Below are 26594 nucleotides of genomic sequence, written 5' to 3' on the forward strand. Positions count from 1 at the left end.
GCTATGCTTTTGTCAAGCTTGTCACCATGCTGTGCTGTTTGATGATTCTTAACAGCCTGGGTCTCCTACTTGTACCAACAGCTTCCCAGTGAAGGTGGGGGGCTCATTAACTCTCCTGAGCCACTCTTATCTCAGAGACAAGCTCTCGATATTCCTTCATCACCATTGATGTGGTCGCAAGAACTATGGTTGCCTGTTCTTACAAAAAAAACCCAAGAAACAGAAAAACTACTGTTGAGAAACCTCTTCTTAAGGCCCAATCAGTTAATTGTTTAACATACATTTGTCAAATCCTGATTTCTTTCTGTTACTGTTAAATTTTTACTTTATTAAGAATGCCTGATGTATTTTCACTAAGCAACAGCTTTGACATTGCTGAAAGTAAATATATGATCAGGGTTAATCTTATCCCAGAAAAATAAAAATCAGCAGCCTGTGCAAGGGCTTAAATTGTTTGTGTTGCGATGGATTATTTTTGTGCCTGTGTGTATTTGTAAGTTTGTACCTGTTGGGAGGGGGTTTGCGGCTGGGGGTGTGACCCTTTGTTGACCGGAGATTGTAGCACTGTAACATTCCTAGCTTTGATATGTTTGATTCTACTCAGGAACAAGGGCAGCATCCTGCTGTGAGATGTTAATAGGCCAGTTCAAGGGACAGTGAACAACAGCTAGTGAACAATTAGATGGGTGCAGACAAAGAGACTCTATGCAGCTGAAATGCTGACGTTAGCTGTGTTGCTGAGGGGCTGGGGCTCGGAGAAGCCCCTTGCTGCTAGGAATTGGGGCTCAAGGAAGCCCTGAAGCAGCCACTGGTAGCAATGTGGCTGAGAAGCTGGGACCATGTCTAGGTTTAGATGCTGGAGAGACCAATGCAGGGGGTACAATCTCAGCGGGAGATCAGCTCAGCTGGAAAAGAGATCAAGCAAGCTGGACCTGGAAACAGATTTAAGAACGATCTAAAATAGTGTGCATTTTGGGTGAGGCTATAATCGTGGAACTCCGATAGAGTAGAGCTGCTGTCGGCCTATGGATGCCTGAAAGAGTGCACTTTGACAGCTGAGGATTCCCTCCCCGCCCCCCGCCCCCGCCCCCACCGCTGCACAGGAAGCGCATAGCATTTCCTATTGGGGATGCCGCTGGGCGGGCATTAATTGGCCCACCCACTCAAAATGGCGGCGAGCCCCGTTTTGGCGGCGGGGGTCAGCTGTTCGCCCGCCGCCAAGCCGGTGGGGCCCGCACGCCCACCAAGGGCAAAATTCTGCCCTTAAAGAAAGTTTGCTACCCAAAAAAGAACCAAACTCCATTTTAATTTCTTTCTCCAAAGTTTTTGTGTCTTTAACAGTGATCCTAAGAATTTAGTGAATTTGCTGCCATCAGTTTCCTTAAAATTAAAATTACACAATGATCCGAAAACAATTAAATTGTGGCAAATACATTTCAGCTCCAGCTTGACTTCCAGTTTTCCACAAATGAGCCATGAAGGCACAGCACTTTTACCAGCTTTTTTAAAGATTTGATAAGCTGTTAATCATTGGGAACATGGCACTTCCCATCAGGAAGATGGAGTTTCAGATTTCTCATCACATTTTTAAAGAAAGGTTTTCCTCTGAGCCTTGGATGTACAAATGCCTCACATTAAACAATTTAAAAAAAAAAATCATTTATTCCTGTTTAGTGGTTGAGAGGTGTCAAATGCTCCTTACATTATGTACTCTTTGGCATGTCTCTAGAATGTTGCTAGAAAGCTGATAGTAAATCCTCAGTTGATTCCTGCTTTTCACTCCTGTCAGTTTTGTTCTCCGCATGGTCAATCATAAGATGAAAGAGTGCTGGCATCTTCTTGTTGCCGATCGTATACCAGTACAACCAAATCCCTTGTACTGATCGGCCTGTTTAGGTTGGAAACTCAGCACGACTTCAGTTGGATTATTACACTCAATATTCAGTTTTGTTCCTGTTCCAATCTCAGGTCCATTATTGGAGATTGTCCGTGTAATTTATCATAATCAGAATTTCACTTTGACCATAATGAGAGTCTGGTTTCCACAATTCAATAGGTTAGTTAAGCTTAACAACTCTAATATAATTCAGACTAATAGCTTAAACAAACTGAATACAGAAGGGATAAAATTATACAAATGCTGCATACTTACAATAAAAGGAGTAAATTGCCATTTTTCTTCTTAGGCATTCTTTGGGTGCCTTTCCAAATGACTATAAGTACTAACACATAGCTGAAGAAAAATTTGGCTTTCTACCACTCTCACACAATAGGGGTATAAAACCTGCAGATTGAGAAAGGGCAGGGGAGCTCCCTATGGGAAACATTCATCAACACAGAGGCTTTGTTCTTTCATGGACAGAAATAGAACCTGTAGGTTTTGCTTGGAGCATTTTCTCAACATCTTATACTTGTGAATATAATATAATATACTAAATATAATAAAAATATATAATAAAGCATGCCAAGGCAATTCACAGGAGCTAAGTTTGACACCGAGTCATGTAAGGAAATATTGCAGCAAGTGACTGAAAGCTTGGCCAATGACGTTTGTTTTAAGCAGCATCTAGAAGGAGGTACAGAAATGGAGAAGTTTGGGGAGAGAATCCCAGAGCTTAAGGTCTCAGCAGCTGAAGACACAACCATCTATGGTGCTACGATTAAAATCGGGGACGCTCGAGAAGCCGGATTTAGAGGAACGCAGATATCTCAGAGGGATGTGGGACTGGGGAGATTATAGGGGCAAATTTTTCCTATGGCGGGCGGGCTGGGCGCGAGCAGGCGGGGATGGGCGCGCAGCTGATCACCGCCCGCGGTAGGGTACGCGCCACCATTTTTCATGGGCAGGCCAATTAAGGCCTGCCCAGCGTAACGCACGGCTCGTATTGCTCACTACCTGTGCAGACGGGGGGGAGAAGGGAGAGTCAGGGCCTGTGCTCTGTCACGCATGTGCACAAGAGAGTGCAGCAATCTCCCTGAGGCACGGAGCTGCCTCGGGGAGATTAAGTAGGTAATAAAACTTTGTAATAAATAAACCAAAAAATTATTTAAACATGTCCCCTCATGTGTCAGTGTCGCATGAGTTGGGACATGTTTGTGAAGTTGAGAAAATTTATTTATTTATTTTATAAAAGCTTCAAGAAACATCATCCCGCCTGTGGATGAGGTTTCCTGAAAAATGCGAAGGCCGCCAACCTTAACGTTGGGCCGGCAACGTTGATAACAACTTTAATTACTTTTTAAATGGCCTTAATAGGCACACAGCCGCCTCCGGCGCGCGCTTGCTGAATGAAATGTCGAAATGAGGCGCGATGACATCAGGACGCCCGCCCGACATCATCATGCGTCAATTTATGCATCAGCGTGTCGGACCCACCCCCGAACGCCAAAGGCAATATTCTGCCCATAGCGAGATAGGGAGGGATGAGGTGATGGAGAAATTTATGAACAAGGATGAAGATTTTAATATCAAGACATTGTTTGAACAGAGCCAAATGTAGGTCAGAGAGGGGATGGCTAATAGGAGGACAGGACTTGCTATGAGTTAGGATAAAGGCAGCAGAGTGTTGGATGAATTCCAGTTTACGGAGGGAAGAATGTGTATAGGCAGCGGGAGGGCATTAGTATCGTCCGGTCTCAGGTGGCAGGGGAATGAAGGAAAGTTTCTGAAGCAGCTGAGCTGAGGCAGATAATTATAAGCAGGTGGAAACAGGCAGTTTAGGGGTAGAGCAGACATGTGGTCAGAAGCGCATCTTGTGGTCAAATATGACAAAAATGTTACAAACGTTCTGCTCCAGCTTCAGAGATTTGACAGAGGGAGGCATAGAATCAATGGATTGGGAACACAGTATGGGGTAGGGACTGAAGGAAAAGGTTATCATCATCCAATTATTTAGTTCGATGAAATTTCCAGTAATTTGTTGGAAACGCAGACTGAGAGAGACAGTGGAAACGCAGACTGATAGACAAAGTGGAAAAGCAGGCTGAGAGAGACAGTGCAAACAAAAACTGAGAGAGTAAGTGGAAAAGGAGACAGAAAAAGACAGTAGAAAAGCAGACTGAGAGAGACATTGGAAAAGTAGTTTCATAGAGGCAGTGGAAAAGCAGTTTGATAGAGACAGTGGAAAAGCAGTTTGATAGAGACAGTGGAAAAGCAGTTTGATAGAGACAGTGGAAAAGCAGATTGATAGAGACAGTGGAAAAGCAGTTTGACAGAGACAGTGGAAAAGCAGATTGATAGAGACAGTGGAAAAGCAGATTGATAGAGACAGTGGAAAAGCAGTTTGACAGAGACAGTGGAAAAGCAGATTGACAGAGACAGTGGAAAAGCAGTTTGATAGAGACAGTGGAAAAGGAGTTTGATAAAAACAGTGGAAAAGCAGTATGATAGAGACAGTGGAAAAGCAGTTTGATTGAGACAGTGGAAAAGCAGATTGATAGAGACAGTGGAAAAGCAGTTTGATAGAGACAGTGGAAAAGCAGTTTGACAGAGACAGTGGAAAAGAAGTTTGATAGAGACAGTGGAAAAGCAGTTTGACAGAGACAGTGGAAAAGCAGATTGATAGAGACAGTGGAAAAGCAGTTTGATAGAGACAGTGGAAAAGCAGTTTGACAGAGACAGTGGAAAAGCAGTTTGACAGAGACAGTGGAAAAGCAGTTTGATCGAGACAGTGGAAAAGCAGTTTGACAGAGACAGTGGAAAAGCAGTTTGATAGAGACAGTGGAACAGCAGATTGATAGAGACAGTGGAAAAGCAGTTTGACAGAGACAGTGGAAAAGCAGTTTGATAGAGACAGCGGAAAAGCAGTTTAATAGAGGCATGGAAAAGCAGTTTGATAGAGACAGTGGGAGAGCAGTTTGATCGAGACAGTGGAAAAGCAGTTTGATAGAGACAGTGGAAAAGCAGTTTGAAAGATACAGTGGAAAAGCAGTTTGAAAGATACAGTGGAAAAGCAGTTTGATTGAGACAGTGGAAAAGCAGTTTGATAGAGACAGTGGAAAAGCAGTTTGATAGAGACAGCGGAAAAGCAGTTTGATAGATACAGTGGAAAAGCAGTTTGATAGAGACAGTGGAAAAGAAGTTTGAAAGATACAGTGGAAAAGCAGTTTGATAGAGACAGTGGGAAAGCAGTTTTATATAGACAGTGGAAAAGCAGTTTGAGACAGTGGAAAAGCAGTTTGATAGAGACAGTGGAAAAGCAGTTTGATAGAGACAGCGGAAAAGAAGTTTGATAGAGGCAGTGGAAAAGCAGTTTGATAGAGACAGTGGGAAAGCAGTTTGATAGAGACAGTGGAAAAGCAGTTTGATAGAGACAGTGGAAAATTAGTTTGAAAGATACAGTGGAAAAGCAGTTTGATAGAGACAGTGGAAAAGCAGTTTGATAGAGACAGCGGAAAAGCAGTTTGATAGATACAGTGGAAAAGCAGTTTGATAGAGACAGTGGAAAAGCAGTTTGATAGAGACAGTGGAAAGCAGTTGTATAGAGACAGTGGAAAAGCAGTTTGAAAGAAACAGTGGAAAAGCAGTTTGATAGAGACAGTGGAAAAGCAGTTTGATAGAGACAGTTTAAAAGCAGTTTGATAGAGACAGTGGAAAAGCAGTTTGATAGAGACAGTGGAAAAGCAGTTTGATTGAGACAGTGGAAAAGCAGTTTGATTGAGACAGTGGAAAAGCAGTTTGATAGAGACAGTGGAAAAGCATTTTGATAGAGACAGTGGAAAAGCAGTTTGATTGAGACAGTGGAAAAGCAGTTTGATTGAGACAGTGGAAAAGCAGTTTGAAAGATACCGTGGAAAAGCAGTTTGATAGAGACAGTGGAAAGGCAGTTTGATAGAGACAGTGGAAAAGCAGTTTGATTGAGACAGTGGAAAAGCAGTTTGATAGAGACAGTGGAAAAGCAGTTTGATTGAGACAGTGGAAAAGCAGTTTGATTGAGACTGTGGAAAAGCAGTTTGATTGAGACAGTGGAAAAGCAGTTTGATAGAGACAGTGGAAAAGCAGTTTGAAAGATACAGTGGAAAAGCAGTTTGATTGAGACAGTGGAAAAGCAGTTTGATAGAGACAGTGGAAAAGCAGTTTGATAGAGACAGTGGAAAAGCAGTTTGATTGAGACAGTGGAAAAGCAGTTTGATTGAGACAGCGGAAAAGCAGTTTGATTGAGACAGTGGAAAAGCAGTTTGATAGAGACAGTGGAAAAGCAGTTTGATAGAGACAGCGGAAAAGAAGTTTGATAGAGGCAGCGGAAAAGCAGTTTGATAGAGACAGTGGGAAAGCAGTTTGATAGAGACAGTGGAAAAGCAGTTTGATAGAGACAGTGGAAAAGTAGTTTGAAAGATACAGTGGAAAAGCAGTTTGATAGAGACAGTGGAAAAGCAGTTTGATAGAGACAGCGGAAAAGCAGTTTGATAGATACAGTGGAAAAGCAGTTTGATAGAGACAGTGGAAAAGCAGTTTGATAGAGACAGTGGAAAGCAGTTGTATAGAGACAGTGGAAAAGCAGTTTGAAAGATACAGTGGAAAAGCAGTTTGATAGAGACAGTGGAAAAGCAGTTTGATAGAGACAGTTTAAAAGCAGTTTGATAGAGACAGTGGAAAAGCAGTTTGATAGAGACAGTGGAAAAGCAGTTTGATTGAGACAGTGGAAAAGCAGTTTGATTGAGACAGTGGAAAAGCAGTTTGATAGAGACAGTGGAAAAGCAGTTTGATAGAGACAGTGGAAAAGCAGTTTGATTGAGACAGTGGAAAAGCAGTTTGATTGAGACAGTGGAAAAGCAGTTTGAAAGATACCGTGGAAAAGCAGTTTGATAGAGACAGTGGAAAAGCAGTTTGATAGAGACAGTGGAAAAGCAGTTTGATTGAGACAGTGGAAAAGCAGTTTGATAGAGACAGTGGAAAAGCAGTTTGATTGAGACAGTGGAAATGCAGTTTGATTGAGACTGTGGAAAAGCAGTTTGATTGAGACAGTGGAAAAGCAGTTTGATAGAGACAGTGGAAAAGCAGTTTGAAAGATACAGTGGAAAAGCAGTTTGATTGAGACAGTGGAAAAGCAGTTTGATAGAGACAGTGGAAAAGCAGTTTGATAGAGACAGTGGAAAAGCAGTTTGATAGAGACACTGGAAAAGCAGTTTGATTGAGACAGCGGAAAAGCAGTTTGATTGAGACAGTGGAAAAGCAGTTTGATAGAGACAGTGGAAAAGCAGTTTGATAGAGACAGCGGAAAAGCAGTTAGAGGCAGTGGAAAACCAGTTTGATAGAGACAGTGGGAAAGCAGTTTGATAGAGACAGTGGAAAAGCAGTTTGATAGAGACAGTGGAAAAGCAGTTTGATAGAGACAGTGGAAAAGCAGTTTGATTGAGACAGTGGAAAAGCAGTTTGATTGAGACAGTGGAAAAGCAGTTTGAAAGATACCGTGGAAAAGCAGTTTGATAGAGACAGTGGAAAGGCAGTTTGATAGAGACAGTGGAAAAGCAGTTTGATTGAGACAGTGGAAAAGCAGTTTGATAGAGACAGTGGAAAAGCAGTTTGATTGAGACAGTGGAAAAGCAGTTTGATTGAGACTGTGGAAAAGCAGTTTGATTGAGACAGTGGAAAAGCAGTTTGATAGAGACAGTGGAAAAGCAGTTTGAAAGATACAGTGGAAAAGCAGTTTGATTGAGACAGTGGAAAAGCAGTTTGATAGAGACAGTGGAAAAGCAGTTTGATAGAGACAGTGGAAAAGCAGTTTGATTGAGACAGTGGAAAAGCAGTTTGATTGAGACAGCGGAAAAGCAGTTTGATTGAGACAGTGGAAAAGCAGTTTGATAGAGACAGTGGAAAAGCAGTTTGATAGAGACAGCGGAAAAGAAGTTTGATAGAGGCAGCGGAAAAGCAGTTTGATAGAGACAGTGGGAAAGCAGTTTGATAGAGACAGTGGAAAAGCAGTTTGATAGAGACAGTGGAAAAGTAGTTTGAAAGATACAGTGGAAAAGCAGTTTGATAGAGACAGTGGAAAAGCAGTTTGATAGAGACAGCGGAAAAGCAGTTTGATAGATACAGTGGAAAAGCAGTTTGATAGAGACAGTGGAAAAGCAGTTTGATAGAGACAGTGGAAAGCAGTTGTATAGAGACAGTGGAAAAGCAGTTTGAAAGATACAGTGGAAAAGCAGTTTGATAGAGACAGTGGAAAAGCAGTTTGATAGAGACAGTTTAAAAGCAGTTTGATAGAGACAGTGGAAAAGCAGTTTGATAGAGACAGTGGAAAAGCAGTTTGATTGAGACAGTGGAAAAGCAGTTTGATTGAGACAGTGGAAAAGCAGTTTGATAGAGACAGTGGAAAAGCAGTTTGATAGAGACAGTGGAAAAGCAGTTTGATTGAGACAGTGGAAAAGCAGTTTGATTGAGACAGTGGAAAAGCAGTTTGAAAGATACCGTGGAAAAGCAGTTTGATAGAGACAGTGGAAAAGCAGTTTGATAGAGACAGTGGAAAAGCAGTTTGATTGAGACAGTGGAAAAGCAGTTTGATAGAGACAGTGGAAAAGCAGTTTGATTGAGACAGTGGAAATGCAGTTTGATTGAGACTGTGGAAAAGCAGTTTGATTGAGACAGTGGAAAAGCAGTTTGATAGAGACAGTGGAAAAGCAGTTTGAAAGATACAGTGGAAAAGCAGTTTGATTGAGACAGTGGAAAAGCAGTTTGATAGAGACAGTGGAAAAGCAGTTTGATAGAGACAGTGGAAAAGCAGTTTGATAGAGACACTGGAAAAGCAGTTTGATTGAGACAGCGGAAAAGCAGTTTGATTGAGACAGTGGAAAAGCAGTTTGATAGAGACAGTGGAAAAGCAGTTTGATAGAGACAGCGGAAAAGCAGTTAGAGGCAGTGGAAAACCAGTTTGATAGAGACAGTGGGAAAGCAGTTTGATAGAGACAGTGGAAAAGGAGTTTGAAAGATACAGTGGAAAAGCAGTTTGAAAGATACAGTGGAAAAGCAGTTTGAGACAGTGGAAAAGCAGTTTGATAGAGACATTGGAAAAGCAGTTTGATAGAGACAGCGGAAAAGCAGTTTGATAGATACAGCGGAAAAGCAGTTTGATAGAGACAGTGGAAAAGCAGTTTGATAGAGACAGTGGAAAGCAGTTTGATAGAGACAGTGGAAAAGCAGTTTGAAAGATACAGTGGAAAAGCAGTTTGATAGAGACAGTGGAAAAGCAGTTTGATAGAGACAGTTTAAAAGCAGTTTGATAGAGACAGTGGAAAAGCAGTTTGATAGAGACAGTGGAAAAGCAGTTTGATTGAGACAGTGGAAAAGCAGTTTGATTGAGACAGTGGAAAAGCAGTTTGATTGAGACAGTGGAAAAGCAGTTTGATAGAGACAGTGGAAAAGCAGTTTGAAAGATACAGTGGAAAAGCAGTTTGATTGAGACAGTGGAAAAGCAGTTTGATAGAGACAGTGGAAAAGCAGTTTGATAGAGACAGTGGAAAAGCAGTTTGATAGGGACAGTGGAAAAGCAGTTTGATAGAGACAGTGGAAAAACAGTTTGATTGAGACAGTGGAAAAGCAGTTTGATTGAGACTGTGGAAAAGCAGTTTGATTGAGACAGTGGAAAAACAGTTTGATTGAGACAGTGGAAAAGCAGTTTGATAGAGACAGTGTAAAAGCAGTTTGAAAGATACAGTGGAAAAGCAGTTTGATTGAGACAGTGGAAAAGCAGTTTGATTGAGACAGTGGAAAAGCAGTTTGATAGAGACAGTGGGAAAGAAGACTGATAGAGACAGTGGATTAGCAGGATGAGAGAGAATGGAAAACCAGTATGTAAAAGACAGTGGAGAATCAGTTTGATAGAGAAAGGGGAAAAGCAGTTTGATAGAGAGAGTGGAAAAGCCGCCTGATAGAGATGGAGGAAAAGCAGTTTTATGGAGACAGTGGAAAAGCAGTTTGATAGAGACATTGGGAAAGCAGTTTGATAGAGACAGTGGAAAAGCAGTTTGATAGGGACAGTGGGAAAGCAGACTGATAGAGACGGAGGAAAAGCAGTTTTATGGAGACAGTGGAAAAGCAGTTTGATAGAGACAGTGGGAAAGCAGTTTGATAGAGACAGTGGGAAAGCAGTTTGATAGAGACAGTGGGAAAGCAGTTTGATAGAGACAGTGGAAAAGCAGATTGATAGGGTCAGTGGAAAATCAGACTGATAGAGATAGTGGATTTACAGGCTGAGAGAGACAGTGGAAACGCAATTTGATAGAGACAGTGGAAAAGCAGTCTGTAAAAGACAGTGGAGAATCAGTTCGATAGAGGCGGCGCAAACGCAGTTCGACAGAGACAGCGGAAAAGCAGAGTGATAGAGACAGTGGAAAACAGAAAGACAGAGACAGTGGAAAAGCAGTTTGGAACAGGCAGTGTAAAAGCAGATTGACAGAGCCATTGGAAAAGCAGTTTGAAAGAGACAGTGGAAAAGCTGTTAGATAGAGACAGTGGAAAAGCAATTTGATAGAGACAGTGGAAAAGCAGTTTGATAGAGACAGTGGAAAAGCAGTTTGAAAGAGACAGTGGAAAAGCTGTTAGATAGAGACAGTGGAAAAGCAGTTTGATAGAGACAGTGTAAAAGCAGTTTGATAGAGACAGTGGAAAAGCAGTTTGAAAGAGACAGTGGAAAAGCTGTTAGATAGAGACAGTGGAAAAGCAGTTTGATAGAGACAGTGGAAAAGCTGTTAGATAGAGACAGTGGGAAAGCAGTTTGATAGAGACAGTGGAAAAGCAGTTTGATAGAGACAGTGGAAAAGCAGATTGACAGAGCCAATGGAAAAGCAGTTTGAAAGAGACAGTGGAAAAGCTGTTAGATAGAGACAGTGGAAAAGCAGTTTGATAGAGACAGTGGAAAAGAAGTTTGACAGAGACAGTGGAAAAGCAGTTTGATAGATGCAGTGGAAAAGCAGTTTGATAGAGACAGTGGAAAAGCAGTTTGATAGAGACAGTGGAAAAGCAGTTTGATACAGACAGTGGAAAAGCAGTTTGAAAGAGACAGTGGAAAAGCTGTTAGATAGAGACAGTGGAAAAGCTGTTAGATAGAGACAGTGGAAAAGCAGTTTGAAAGAGACAGTGGAAAAGCTGTTAGATAGAGACTGTGGAAAAGCAGTTTGATAGAGAGAGTGGAAAAGCAGTTTGACAGAGACAGTGGAAAAGCAGTTTGACAGAGAGAGTGGAAAAGCAGTTTGATAGAGAGAGTGGAAAAGCAGTTTGACAGAGACAGTGGAAAAGCAGTTTGATAGAGACAGTGGAAAAGCAGTTTGATAGAGACAGTTTAAAAGCAGTTTGATAGAGAGAGTGGAAAAGCAGTTTGATAGAGACAGTGGAAAAGCAGTTTGATAGAGACAGTGGAAAAGCAGTTTGATAGAGACAGTTTAAAAGCAGTTTGATAGAGACAGTGGAAAAGCAGTTTGATAGAGACAGTTTAAAAGCAGTTTGATAGAGAGAGTGGAAAAGCAGTTTGATAGAGACAGTGGAAAAGCAGTTTGATAGAGACAGTGGAAAAGCAGTTTGATAGAGACAGTTTAAAAGCAGTTTGACAGAGACAGTGGAAAAGCAGTTTGATAGAGACAGTGGAAAAGCAGTTTGATAGAGACAGTGGAAAAGCAGTTTGATAGAGACAGTTTAAAAGCAGTTTGATAGAGACAGTGGAAAAGCAGTTTGATAGAGACAGTTTAAAAGCAGTTTGATAGAGACAGTGGAAAAGCAGTTTGAAAGATACAGTGGAAAAGCAGTTTGATAGAGAGAGTGGAAAAGCAGTTTGATAGAGAAAGTGGAAAAGCAGTTTGATAGAGACAGAGGAAAAGCAGTTTGATAAGGACAGGGGAAAAGCAGTTTGATTGAGACAGTGGAAAAGCAGATTGATAAGGACAGGGGAAAAGCAGCTTGATAGAGACAGTGGAGAAACAGTTTCATAGAGATAGTGTGAAAGCAGACTGAGAGAGACAGTGGAAAATCAGTTCGATAGGGACAGCAGAAAAGCAGACCGTTAGAAACACATGTAAAGCAGATTAATAGAGAGAGTGGAAAAGCAGTTTGATAGAGACAGTGGAAAAGCAGTTTGATTGAGACAGTGGAAAAGCAGTTTGATAGAGACAGTGGAAAAGCAGTTTGATAGAGACAGTGGAAAAGCAGTTTGATAGAGACAGTGGAAAAGCAGTTTGATTGAGACAGTGGAAAAGCAGTTTGATTGAGACAGTGGAAAAGCAGTTTGATTGAGACAGTGGAAAAGCAGTTTGATTGAGACAGTGGAAAAGCAGTTTGACAGAGACAGTGGAAAAGCAGTTTGATAAAAACAGTGGAAAAGCAGATTGATAGAGACCGTGGAAAAGCAGTTTGATAGAGACAGTGGAAAAGCAGTTTGATAGAGACAGTGGAAAAGCAGATTGATAGAGAAAGTGGAAAAGCAGTTTGAAAGATACAGTGGAAAAGCAGTTTGAAAGATACAGTGGAAAAGCAGTTTGATAGAGACAGTGGAAAAGCAGTTTGATAGAGACAGTGGAAAAGCAGATTGATAGAGACAGTGGAAAAGCAGTTTGAAAGATACAGTGGAAAAGCAGTTTGATTGAGACAGTGGAAAAGCAGTTTGATTGAGACAGTGGAAAAGCAGTTTGATAGAGACAGTGGAAAAGCAGTTTGATAGAGACAGCGGAAAAGAAGTTTGATAGAGGCAGCGGAAAAGCAGTTTGATAGAGACAGTGGGAAAGCAGTTTGATAGAGACAGTGGAAAAGCAGTTTGATAGAGACAGTGGAAAAGTAGTTTGAAAGATACAGTGGAAAAGCAGTTTGATAGAGACAGTGGAAAATCAGTTTGATAGAGACAGCGGAAAAGCAGTTTGATAGATACAGTGGAAAAGCAGTTTGATAGAGACAGTGGAAAAGCAGTTTGATAGAGACAGTGGAAAGCAGTTGTATAGAGACAGTGGAAAAGCAGTTTGAAAGATACAGTGGAAAAGCAGTTTGATAGAGACAGTGGAAAAGCAGTTTGATAGAGACAGTTTAAAAGCAGTTTGATAGAGACAGTGGAAAAGCAGTTTGATAGAGACAGTGGAAAAGCAGTTTGATTGAGACAGTGGAAAAGCAGTTTGATTGAGACAGTGGAAAAGCAGTTTGATAGAGACAGTGGAAAAGCAGTTTGATAGAGACAGTGGAAAAGCAGTTTGATTGAGACAGTGGAAAAGCAGTTTGATTGAGACAGTGGAAAAGCAGTTTGAAAGATACAGTGGAAAAGCAGTTTGATAGAGACAGTGGAAAAGCAGTTTGATAGAGACAGTGGAAAAGCAGTTTGATTGAGACAGTGGAAAAGCAGTTTGATAGAGACAGTGGAAAAGCAGTTTGATTGAGACAGTGGAAATGCAGTTTGATTGAGACTGTGGAAAAGCAGTTTGATTGAGACAGTGGAAAAGCAGTTTGATAGAGACAGTGGAAAAGCAGTTTGAAAGATACAGTGGAAAAGCAGTTTGATTGAGACAGTGGAAAAGCAGTTTGATAGAGACAGTGGAAAAGCAGTTTGATAGAGACAGTGGAAAAGCAGTTTGATAGAGACACTGGAAAAGCAGTTTGATTGAGACAGTGGAAAAGCAGTTTGATTGAGACAGTGGAAAAGCAGTTTGATAGAGACAGTGGAAAAGCAGTTTGATAGAGACAGCGGAAAAGCAGTTAGAGGCAGTAGAAAACCAGTTTGATAGAGACAGTGGGAAAGCAGTTTGATAGAGACAGTGGAAAAGCAGTTTGATAGAGACAGTGGAAAAGGAGTTTGAAAGATACAGTGGAAAAGCAGTTTGAAAGATACAGTGGAAAAGCAGTTTGAGACAGTGGAAAAGCAGTTTGATAGAGACATTGGAAAAGCAGTTTGATAGAGACAGCGGAAAAGCAGTTTGATAGATACAGCGGAAAAGCAGTTTGATAGAGACAGTGGAAAAGCAGTTTGATAGAGACAGTGGAAAGCAGTTTGATAGAGACAGTGGAAAAGCAGTTTGAAAGATACAGTGGAAAAGCAGTTTGATAGAGACAGTGGAAAAGCAGTTTGATAGAGAGAGTTTAAAAGCAGTTTGATAGAGACAGTGGAAAAGCAGTTTGATAGAGACAGTGGAAAAGCAGTTTGATTGAGACAGTGGAAAAGCAGTTTGATTGAGACAGTGGAAAAGCAGTTTGATTGAGACAGTGGAAAAGCAGTTTGATAGAGACAGTGGAAAAGCAGTTTGAAAGATACAGTGGAAAAGCAGTTTGATTGAGACAGTGGAAAAGCAGTTTGATAGAGACAGTGGAAAAGCAGTTTGATAGCGACAGTGGAAAAGCAGTTTGATAGGGACAGTGGAAAAGCAGTTTGATAGAGACAGTGGAAAAACAGTTTGATTGAGACAGTGGAAATGCAGTTTGATTGAGACTGTGGAAAAGCAGTTTGATTGAGACAGTGGAAAAGCAGTTTGATAGAGACAGTGTAAAAGCAGTTTGAAAGATACAGTGGAAAAGCAGTTTGATTGAGACAGTGGAAAAGCAGTTTGATTGAGACAGTGGAAAAGCAGTTTGATAGAGACAGTGGAAAAGCAGTTTGATAGAGACAGCGGAAAAGAAGTTTGATAGAGGCAGCGGAAAAGCAGTTTGATAGAGACAGTGGGAAAGCAGTTTGATTGAGACAGTGGAAAAGCAGTTTGATAGAGACAGTGGAAAAGTAGTTTGAAAGATACAGTGGAAAAGCAGTTTGATAGAGACAGTGGAAAAACAGTTTGATAGAGACAGCGGAAAAGCAGTTTGATAGATACAGTGGAAAAGCAGTTTGATAGAGACAGTGGAAAAGCAGTTTGATAGAGACAGTGGAAAGCAGTTGTATAGAGACAGTGGAAAAGCAGTTTGAAAGATTCAGTGGAAAAGCAGTTTGATAGAGACAGTGGAAAAGCAGTTTGATAGAGACAGTTTAAAAGCAGTTTGATAGAGACAGTGGAAAAGCAGTTTGATAGAGACAGTGGAAAAGCAGTTTGATTGAGACAGTGGAAAAGCAGTTTGATTGAGACAGTGGAAAAGCAGTTTGATAGAGACAGTGGAAAAGCAGTTTGATAGAGACAGTGGAAAAGCAGTTTGATTGAGACAGTGGAAAAGCAGTTTGATTGAGACAGTGGAAAAGCAGTTTGAAAGATACCGTGGAAAAGCAGTTTGATAGAGACAGTGGAAAAGCAGTTTGATAGAGACAGTGGAAAAGCAGTTTGATTGAGACAGTGGAAAAGCAGTTTGATAGAGACAGTGGAAAAGCAGTTTGATTGAGACAGTGGAAATGCAGTTTGATTGAGACTGTGGAAAAGCAGTTTGATTGAGACAGTGGAAAAGCAGTTTGATAGAGACAGTGGAAAAGCAGTTTGAAAGATACAGTGGAAAAGCAGTTTGATTGAGACAGTGGAAAAGCAGTTTGATAGAGACAGTGGAAAAGCAGTTTGATAGAGACAGTGGAAAAGCAGTTTGATAGAGACACTGGAAAAGCAGTTTGATTGAGACAGCGGAAAAGCAGTTTGATTGAGACAGTGGAAAAGCAGTTTGATAGAGACAGTGGAAAAGCAGTTTGATAGAGACAGCGGAAAAGCAGTTAGAGGCAGTGGAAAACCAGTTTGATAGAGACAGTGGGAAAGCAGTTTGATAGAGACAGTGGAAAAGCAGTTTGATAGAGACAGTGGAAAAGCAGTTTGATAGAGACAGTGGAAAAGCAGTTTGATTGAGACAGTGGAAAAGCAGTTTGATTGAGACAGTGGAAAAGCAGTTTGAAAGATACCGTGGAAAAGCAGTTTGATAGAGACAGTGGAAAGGCAGTTTGATAGAGACAGTGGAAAAGCAGTTTGATTGAGACAGTGGAAAAGCAGTTTGATAGAGACAGTGGAAAAGCAGTTTGATTGAGACAGTGGAAAAGCAGTTTGATTGAGACTGTGGAAAAGCAGTTTGATTGAGACAGTGGAAAAGCAGTTTGATAGAGACAGTGGAAAAGCAGTTTGAAAGATACAGTGGAAAAGCAGTTTGATTGAGACAGTGGAAAAGCAGTTTGATAGAGACAGTGGAAAAGCAGTTTGATAGAGACAGTGGAAAAGCAGTTTGATTGAGACAGTGGAAAAGCAGTTTGATTGAGACAGCGGAAAAGCAGTTTGATTGAGACAGTGGAAAAGCAGTTTGATAGAGACAGTGGAAAAGCAGTTTGATAGAGACAGCGGAAAAGAAGTTTGATAGAGGCAGCGGAAAAGCAGTTTGATAGAGACAGTGGGAAAGCAGTTTGATAGAGACAGTGGAAAAGCAGTTTGATAGAGACAGTGGAAAAGTAGTTTGAAAGATACAGTGGAAAAGCAGTTTGATAGAGACAGTGGAAAAGCAGTTTGATAGAGACAGCGGAAAAGCAGTTTGATAGATACAGTGGAAAAGCAGTTTGATAGAGACAGTGGAAAAGCAGTTTGATAGAGACAGTGGAAAGCAGTTGTATAGAGACAGTGGAAAAGCAGTTTGAAAGATACAGTGGAAAAGCAGTTTGATAGAGACAGTGGAAAAGCAGTTTGATAGAGACAGTTTAAAAGCAGTTTGATAGAGACAGTGGAAAAGCAGTTTGATAGAGACAGTGGAAAAGCAGTTTGATTGAGACAGTGGAAAAGCAGTTTGATTGAGACAGTGGAAAAGCAGTTTGATAGAGACAGTGGAAAAGCAGTTTGATAGAGACAGTGGAAAAGCAGTTTGATTGAGACAGTGGAAAAGCAGTTTGATTGAGACAGTGGAAAAGCAGTTTGAAAGATACCGTGGAAAAGCAGTTTGATAGAGACAGTGGAAAAGCAGTTTGATAGAGACAGTGGAAAAGCAGTTTGATTGAGACAGTGGAAAAGCAGTTTGATAGAGACAGTGGAAAAGCAGTTTGATTGAGACAGTGGAAAAGCAGTTTGATAGAGACAGTGGAAAAGCAGTTTGATTGAGACAGTGGAAATGCAGTTTGATTGAGACTGTGGAAAAGCAGTTTGATTGAGACAGTGGAAAAGCAGTTTGATAGAGACAGTGGAAAAGCAGTTTGAAAGATACAGTGGAAAAGCAGTTTGATTGAGACAGTGGAAAAGCAGTTTGATAGAGACAGTGGAAAAGCAGTTTGATAGAGACAGTGGAAAAGCAGTTTGATAGAGACACTGGAAAAGCAGTTTGATTGAGACAGCGGAAAAGCAGTTTGATTGAGACAGTGGAAAAGCAGTTTGATAGAGACAGTGGAAAAGCAGTTTGATAGAGACAGCGGAAAAGCAGTTAGAGGCAGTGGAAAACCAGTTTGATAGAGACAGTGGGAAAGCAGTTTGATAGAGACAGTGGAAAAGGAGTTTGAAAGATACAGTGGAAAAGCAGTTTGAAAGATACAGTGGAAAAGCAGTTTGAGACAGTGGAAAAGCAGTTTGATAGAGACATTGGAAAAGCAGTTTGATAGAGACAGCGGAAAAGCAGTTTGATAGATACAGCGGAAAAGCAGTTTGATAGAGACAGTGGAAAAGCAGTTTGATAGAGACAGTGGAAAGCAGTTTGATAGAGACAGTGGAAAAGCAGTTTGAAAGATACAGTGGAAAAGCAGTTTGATAGAGACAGTGGAAAAGCAGTTTGATAGAGACAGTTTAAAAGCAGTTTGATAGAGACAGTGGAAAAGCAGTTTGATAGAGACAGTGGAAAAGCAGTTTGATTGAGACAGTGGAAAAGCAGTTTGATTGAGACAGTGGAAAAGCAGTTTGATTGAGACAGTGGAAAAGCAGTTTGATAGAGACAGTGGAAAAGCAGTTTGAAAGATACAGTGGAAAAGCAGTTTGATTGAGACAGTGGAAAAGCAGTTTGATAGAGACAGTGGAAAAGCAGTTTGATAGAGACAGTGGAAAAGCAGTTTGATAGGGACAGTGGAAAAGCAGTTTGATAGAGACAGTGGAAAAACAGTTTGATTGAGACAGTGGAAAAGCAGTTTGATTGAGACTGTGGAAAAGCAGTTTGATTGAGACAGTGGAAAAACAGTTTGATTGAGACAGTGGAAAAGCAGTTTGATAGAGACAGTGTAAAAGCAGTTTGAAAGATACAGTGGAAAAGCAGTTTGATTGAGACAGTGGAAAAGCAGTTTGATTGAGACAGTGGAAAAGCAGTTTGATAGAGACAGTGGGAAAGAAGACTGATAGAGACAGTGGATTAGCAGGATGAGAGAGAATGGAAAACCAGTATGTAAAAGACAGTGGAGAATCAGTTTGATAGAGAAAGGGGAAAAGCAGTTTGATAGAGAGAGTGGAAAAGCCGCCTGATAGAGATGGAGGAAAAGCAGTTTTATGGAGACAGTGGAAAAGCAGTTTGATAGAGACATTGGGAAAGCAGTTTGATAGAGACAGTGGAAAAGCAGTTTGATAGGGACAGTGGGAAAGCAGACTGATAGAGACGGAGGAAAAGCAGTTTTATGGAGACAGTGGAAAAGCAGTTTGATAGAGACAGTGGGAAAGCAGTTTGATAGAGACAGTGGGAAAGCAGTTTGATAGAGACAGTGGGAAAGCAGTTTGATAGAGACAGTGGAAAAGCAGATTGATAGGGTCAGTGGAAAATCAGACTGATAGAGATAGTGGATTTACAGGCTGAGAGAGACAGTGGAAACGCAATTTGATAGAGACAGTGGAAAAGCAGTCTGTAAAAGACAGTGGAGAATCAGTTCGATAGAGGCGGCGCAAACGCAGTTCGACAGAGACAGCGGAAAAGCAGAGTGATAGAGACAGTGGAAAACAGAAAGACAGAGACAGTGGAAAAGCAGTTTGGAACAGGCAGTGTAAAAGCAGATTGACAGAGCCATTGGAAAAGCAGTTTGAAAGAGACAGTGGAAAAGCTGTTAGATAGAGACAGTGGAAAAGCAATTTGATAGAGACAGTGGAAAAGCAGTTTGATAGAGACAGTGGAAAAGCAGTTTGAAAGAGACAGTGGAAAAGCTGTTAGATAGAGACAGTGGAAAAGCAGTTTGATAGAGACAGTGTAAAAGCAGTTTGATAGAGACAGTGGAAAAGCAGTTTGAAAGAGACAGTGGAAAAGCTGTTAGATAGAGACAGTGGAAAAGCAGTTTGATAGAGACAGTGGAAAAGCTGTTAGATAGAGACAGTGGGAAAGCAGTTTGATAGAGACAGTGGAAAAGCAGTTTGATAGAGACAGTGGAAAAGCAGATTGACAGAGCCAATGGAAAAGCAGTTTGAAAGAGACAGTGGAAAAGCTGTTAGATAGAGACAGTGGAAAAGCAGTTTGATAGAGACAGTGGAAAAGAAGTTTGACAGAGACAGTGGAAAAGCAGTTTGATAGATGCAGTGGAAAAGCAGTTTGATAGAGACAGTGGAAAAGCAGTTTGATAGAGACAGTGGAAAAGCAGTTTGATACAGACAGTGGAAAAGCAGTTTGAAAGAGACAGTGGAAAAGCTGTTAGATAGAGACAGTGGAAAAGCTGTTAGATAGAGACAGTGGAAAAGCAGTTTGACAGAGACAGTGGAAAAGCAGTTTGACAGAGAGAGTGGAAAAGCAGTTTGATAGAGAGAGTGGAAAAGCAGTTTGACAGAGACAGTGGAAAAGCAGTTTGATAGAGACAGTGGAAAAGCAGTTTGATAGAGACAGTTTAAAAGCAGTTTGATAGAGAGAGTGGAAAAGCAGTTTGATAGAGACAGTTTAAAAGCAGTTTGATAGAGACAGTGGAAAAGCAGTTTGATAGAGACAGTTTAAAAGCAGTTTGATAGAGACAGTGGAAAAGCAGTTTGAAAGATACAGTGGAAAAGCAGTTTGATAGAGAGAGTGGAAAAGCAGTTTGATAGAGAAAGTGGAAAAGCAGTTTGATAGAGACAGAGGAAAAGCAGTTTGATAAGGACAGGGGAAAAGCAGTTTGATTGAGACAGTGGAAAAGCAGATTGATAAGGACAGGGGAAAAGCAGCTTGATAGAGACAGTGGAGAAACAGTTTCATAGAGATAGTGTGAAAGCAGACTGAGAGAGACAGTGGAAAATCAGTTCGATAGGGACAGCAGAAAAGCAGACCGTTAGAAACACATGTAAAGCAGATTAATAGAGAGAGTGGAAAAGCAGTTTGATAGAGACAGTGGAAAAGCAGTTTGATTGAGACAGTGGAAAAGCAGTTTGATAGAGACAGTGGAAAAGCAGTTTGATAGAGACAGTGGAAAAGCAGTTTGATAGAGACAGTGGAAAAGCAGTTTGATTGAGACAGTGGAAAAGCAGTTTGATTGAGACAGTGGAAAAGCAGTTTGATTGAGACAGTGGAAAAGCAGTTTGATTGAGACAGTGGAAAAGCAGTTTGACAGAGACAGTGGAAAAGCAGTTTGATAAAAACAGTGGAAAAGCAGATTGATAGAGACCGTGGAAAAGCAGTTTGATAGAGACAGTGGAAAAGCAGTTTGATAGAGACAGTGGAAAAGCAGATTGATAGAGAAAGTGGAAAAGCAGTTTGAAAGATACAGTGGAAAAGCAGTTTGAAAGATACAGTGGAAAAGCAGTTTGATAGAGACAGTGGAAAAGCAGTTTGATAGAGACAGTGGAAAAGCAGATTGATAGAGACAGTGGAAAAGCAGTTTGAAAGATACAGTGGAAAAGCAGTTTGATTGAGACAGTGGAAAAGCAGTTTGATTGAGACAGTGGAAAAGCAGTTTGATAGAGACAGTGGAAAAGCAGTTTGATAGAGACAGCGGAAAAGAAGTTTGATAGAGGCAGCGGAAAAGCAGTTTGATAGAGACAGTGGGAAAGCAGTTTGATAGAGACAGTGGAAAAGCAGTTTGATAGAGACAGTGGAAAAGTAGTTTGAAAGATACAGTGGAAAAGCAGTTTGATAGAGACAGTGGAAAATCAGTTTGATAGAGACAGCGGAAAAGCAGTTTGATAGATACAGTGGAAAAGCAGTTTGATAGAGACAGTGGAAAAGCAGTTTGATAGAGACAGTGGAAAGCAGTTGTATAGAGACAGTGGAAAAGCAGTTTGAAAGATACAGTGGAAAAGCAGTTTGATAGAGACAGTGGAAAAGCAGTTTGATAGAGACAGTTTAAAAGCAGTTTGATAGAGACAGTGGAAAAGCAGTTTGATAGAGACAGTGGAAAAGCAGTTTGATTGAGACAGTGGAAAAGCAGTTTGATTGAGACAGTGGAAAAGCAGTTTGATAGAGACAGTGGAAAAGCAGTTTGATAGAGACAGTGGAAAAGCAGTTTGATTGAGACAGTGGAAAAGCAGTTTGATTGAGACAGTGGAAAAGCAGTTTGAAAGATACAGTGGAAAAGCAGTTTGATAGAGACAGTGGAAAAGCAGTTTGATAGAGACAGTGGAAAAGCAGTTTGATTGAGACAGTGGAAAAGCAGTTTGATAGAGACAGTGGAAAAGCAGTTTGATTGAGACAGTGGAAATGCAGTTTGATTGAGACTGTGGAAAAGCAGTTTGATTGAGACAGTGGAAAAGCAGTTTGATAGAGACAGTGGAAAAGCAGTTTGATTGAGACAGTGGAAAAGCAGTTTGATTGAGACAGTGGAAAAGCAGTTTGATAGAGACAGTGGAAAAGCAGTTTGATAGAGACAGTGGAAAAGCAGTTTGATTGAGACAGTGGAAAAGCAGTTTGATTGAGACAGTGGAAAAGCAGTTTGATTGAGACAGTGGAAAAGCAGTTTGATAGAGACAGTGGAAAAGCAGTTTGATAGAGACAGCGGAAAAGCAGTTAGAGGCAGTAGAAAACCAGTTTGATAGAGACAGTGGGAAAGCAGTTTGATAGAGACAGTGGAAAAGCAGTTTGATAGAGACAGTGGAAAAGGAGTTTGAAAGATACAGTGGAAAAGCAGTTTGAAAGATACAGTGGAAAAGCAGTTTGAGACAGTGGAAAAGCAGTTTGATAGAGACATTGGAAAAGCAGTTTGATAGAGACAGCGGAAAAGCAGTTTGATAGATACAGCGGAAAAGCAGTTTGATAGAGACAGTGGAAAAGCAGTTTGATAGAGACAGTGGAAAGCAGTTTGATAGAGACAGTGGAAAAGCAGTTTGAAAGATACAGTGGAAAAGCAGTTTGATAGAGACAGTGGAAAAGCAGTTTGATAGAGACAGTTTAAAAGCAGTTTGATAGAGACAGTGGAAAAGCAGTTTGATAGAGACAGTGGAAAAGCAGTTTGATTGAGACAGTGGAAAAGCAGTTTGATTGAGACAGTGGAAAAGCAGTTTGATTGAGACAGTGGAAAAGCAGTTTGATAGAGACAGTGGAAAAGCAGTTTGAAAGATACAGTGGAAAAGCAGTTTGATTGAGACAGTGGAAAAGCAGTTTGATAGAGACAGTGGAAAAGCAGTTTGATAGCGACAGTGGAAAAGCAGTTTGATAGGGACAGTGGAAAAGCAGTTTGATAGAGACAGTGGAAAAACAGTTTGATTGAGACAGTGGAAAAGCAGTTTGATTGAGACTGTGGAAAAGCAGTTTGATTGAGACAGTGGAAAAGCAGTTTGATAGAGACAGTGTAAAAGCAGTTTGAAAGATACAGTGGAAAAGCAGTTTGATTGAGACAGTGGAAAAGCAGTTTGATTGAGACAGTGGAAAAGCAGTTTGATAGAGACAGTGGGAAAGAAGACTGATAGAGACAGTGGATTAGCAGGATGAGAGAGAATGGAAAACCAGTATGTAAAAGACAGTGGAGAATCAGTTTGATAGAGAAAGGGGAAAAGCAGTTTGATAGAGAGAGTGGAAAAGCCGCCTGATAGAGATGGAGGAACAGCAGTTTTATGGAGACAGTGGAAAAGCAGTTTGATAGAGACATTGGGAAAGCAGTTTGATAGAGACAGTGGAAAAGCAGTTTGATAGGGACAGTGGGAAAGCAGACTGATAGAGACGGAGGAAAAGCAGTTTTATGGAGACAGTGGAAAAGCAGTTTGATAGAGACAGTGGGAAAGCAGTTTGATAGAGACAGTGGGAAAGCAGTTTGATAGAGACAATGGGAAAGCAGTTTGATAGAGACAGTGGAAAAGCAGATTGATAGGGTCAGTGGAAAATCAGACTGATAGAGATAGTGGATTTACAGGCTGAGAGAGACAGTGGAAACGCAATTTGATAGAGACAGTGGAAAAGCAGTCTGTAAAAGACAGTGGAGAATCAGTTCGATAGAGGCGGCGCAAACGCAGTTCGACAGAGACAGCGGAAAAGCAGAGTGATAGAGACAGTGGAAAACAGAAAGACAGAGACAGTGGAAAAGCAGTTTGGAACAGGCAGTGTAAAAGCAGATTGACAGAGCCATTGGAAAAGCAGTTTGAAAGAGACAGTGGAAAAGCTGTTAGATAGAGACAGTGGAAAAGCAATTTGATAGACACAGTGGAAAAGCAGTTTGATAGAGACAGTGGAAAAGCAGTTTGAAAGAGACAGTGGAAAAGCTGTTAGATAGAGACAGTGGAAAAGCAGTTTGATAGAGACAGTGGAAAAGCAGTTTGATAGAGACAGTGGAAAAGCAGTTTGAAAGAGACAGTGGAAAAGCTGTTAGATAGAGACAGTGGAAAAGCAGTTTGATAGAGACAGTGGAAAAGCTGTTAGATAGAGACAGTGGAAAAGCAGTTTGATAGAGACAGTGGAAAAGCAGTTTGATAGAGACAGTGGGAAAGCAGATTGACAGAGCCAATGGAAAAGCAGTTTGAAAGAGACAGTGGAAAAGCTGTTAAATAGAGACAGTGGAAAAGCAGTTTGATAGAGACAGTGGAAAAGAAGTTTGACAGAGACAGTGGAAAAGCAGTTTGATAGATGCAGTGGAAAAGCAGTTTGATAGAGACAGTGGAAAAGCAGTTTGATAGAGACAGTGGAAAAGCAGTTTGATACAGACAGTGGAAAAGCAGTTTGATTGAGACAGTGGAAAAGCAGTTTGACAGAGACAGTGGAAAAGCAGTTTGATAGAGACAGTGGAAAAGCAGTTTGATAGAGACAGTGGAAAAGCAGATTGATAGAGACAGTGGAAAAGCAGTTTGATAGAGACAGTGGAAAAGCAGTTTGATAGAGACAGTGGAAAAGCAGATTGATAGAGACAGTGGAAAAGCAGATTGATAGAGACAGTGGAAAAGCAGTTTGATAGAGACAGTGGAAAAGCAGTTTGATAGAGACCGTGGAAAAGCAGTTTGATAGAGACAGTGGAAAAGCAGTTTGATAGAGACAGTGGAAAAGCAGATTGATAGAGAAAGTGGAAAAGCAGTTTGAAAGATACAGTGGAAAAGCAGTTTGAAAGATACAGTGGAAAAGCAGTTTGATAGAGACAGTGGAAAAGCAGTTTGATAGAGACAGTGGAAAAGCAGATTGATAGGGACAGTGGAAAAGCAGTTTGAAAGATACAGTGGAAAAGCAGTTTGATTGAGACAGTGGAAAAGCAGTTTGATTGAGACAGTGGAAAAGCAGTTTGATAGAGACAGTGGAATAGCAGTTTGATAGAGACAGCGGAAAAGAAGTTTGATAGAGGCAGCGGAAAAGCAGTTTGATAGAGACAGTGGGAAAGCAGTTTGATAGAGACAGTGGAAAAGCAGTTTGATAGAGACAGTGGAAAAGTAGTTTGAAAGATACAGTGGAAAAGCAGTTTGATAGAGACAGTGGAAAATCAGTTTGATAGAGACAGCGGAAAAGCAGTTTGATAGATACAGTGGAAAAGCAGTTTGATAGAGACAGTGGAAAAGCAGTTTGATAGAGACAGTGGAAAGCAGTTGTATAGAGACAGTGGAAAAGCAGTTTGAAAGATACAGTGGAAAAGCAGTTTGATAGAGACAGTGGAAAAGCAGTTTGATAGAGACAGTTTAAAAGCAGTTTGATAGAGACAGTGGAAAAGCAGTTTGATAGAGACAGTGGAAAAGCAGTTTGATTGAGACAGTGGAAAAGCAGTTTGATTGAGACAGTGGAAAAGCAGTTTGATAGAGACAGTGGAAAAGCAGTTTGATAGAGACAGTGGAAAAGCAGTTTGATTGAGACAGTGGAAAAGCAGTTTGATTGAGACAGTGGAAAAGCAGTTTGAAAGATACAGTGGAAAAGCAGTTTGATAGAGACAGTGGAAAAGCAGTTTGATAGAGACAGTGGAAAAGCAGTTTGATTGAGACAGTGGAAAAGCAGTTTGATAGAGACAGTGGAAAAGCAGTTTGATTGAGACAGTGGAAATGCAGTTTGATTGAGACTGTGGAAAAGCAGTTTGATTGAGACAGTGGAAAAGCAGTTTGATAGAGACAGTGGAAAAGCAGTTTGAAAGATACAGTGGAAAAGCAGTTTGATTGAGACAGTGGAAAAGCAGTTTGATAGAGACAGTGGAAAAGCAGTTTGATAGAGACAGTGGAAAAGCAGTTTGATAGAGACACTGGAAAAGCAGTTTGATTGAGACAGTGGAAAAGCAGTTTGATTGAGACAGTGGAAAAGCAGTTTGATAGAGACAGTGGAAAAGCAGTTTGATAGAGACAGCGGAAAAGCAGTTAGAGGCAGTGGAAAACCAGTTTGATAGAGACAGTGGGAAAGCAGTTTGATAGAGACAGTGGAAAAGCAGTTTGATAGAGACAGTGGAAAAGGAGTTTGAAAGATACAGTGGAAAAGCAGTTTGAAAGATACAGTGGAAAAGCAGTTTGAGACAGTGGAAAAGCAGTTTGATAGAGACATTGGAAAAGCAGTTTGATAGAGAAAGCGGAAAAGCAGTTTGATAGATACAGCGGAAAAGCAGTTTGATAGAGACAGTGGAAAAGCAGTTTGATAGAGACAGTGGAAAGCAGTTTGATAGAGACAGTGGAAAAGCAGTTTGAAAGATACAGTGGAAAAGCAGTTTGATAGAGACAGTGGAAAAGCAGTTTGATAGAGACAGTTTAAAAGCAGTTTGATAGAGACAGTGGAAAAGCAGTTTGATAGAGACAGTGGAAAAGCAGTTTGATTGAGACAGTGGAAAAGCAGTTTGATTGAGACAGTGGAAAAGCAGTTTGATTGAGACAGTGGAAAAGCAGTTTGATAGAGACAGTGGAAAAGCAGTTTGAAAGATACAGTGGAAAAGCAGTTTGATTGAGACAATGGAAAAGCAGTTTGATAGAGACAGTGGAAAAGCAGTTTGATAGCGACAGTGGAAAAGCAGTTTGATAGGGACAGTGGAAAAGCAGTTTGATAGAGACAGTGGAAAAACAGTTTGATTGAGACAGTGGAAAAGCAGTTTGATTGAGACTGTGGAAAAGCAGTTTGATTGAGACAGTGGAAAAGCAGTTTGATAGAGACAGTGTAAAAGTAGTTTGAAAGATACAGTGGAAAAGCAGTTTGATTGAGACAGTGGAAAAGCAGTTTGATTGAGACAGTGGAAAAGCAGTTTGATAGAGACAGTGGGAAAGAAGACTGATAGAGACAGTGGATTAGCAGGATGAGAGAGAATGGAAAACCAGTATGTAAAAGACAGTGGAGAATCAGTTTGATAGAGAAAGGGGAAAAGCAGTTTGATAGAGAGAGTGGAAAAGCCGCCTGATAGAGATGGAGGAAAAGCAGTTTTATGGAGACAGTGGAAAAGCAGTTTGATAGAGACATTGGGAAAGCAGTTTGATAGAGACAGTGGAAAAGCAGTTTGATAGGGACAGTGGGAAAGCAGACTGATAGAGACGGAGGAAAAGCAGTTTTATGGAGACAG

General features: G+C 40.8%; 1 protein-coding gene across 1 annotated transcript in view; it reads left to right on the forward strand.

The window, feature by feature from the left end:
- The window catches only part of LOC144683662 (gamma-aminobutyric acid receptor subunit alpha-3-like), a 590228-nt gene that overhangs the window by 122390 nt on the left and 441244 nt on the right, over positions 1-26594 (forward strand). The gene's annotated exons all lie outside the window — the stretch shown is intronic.

The sequence above is a fragment of the Cetorhinus maximus genome, chromosome 8, assembly GCF_964194155.1.
Source record: "Cetorhinus maximus chromosome 8, sCetMax3.hap1.1, whole genome shotgun sequence".
Classification (NCBI taxonomy): Eukaryota; Metazoa; Chordata; class Chondrichthyes; order Lamniformes; family Cetorhinidae; genus Cetorhinus; species Cetorhinus maximus.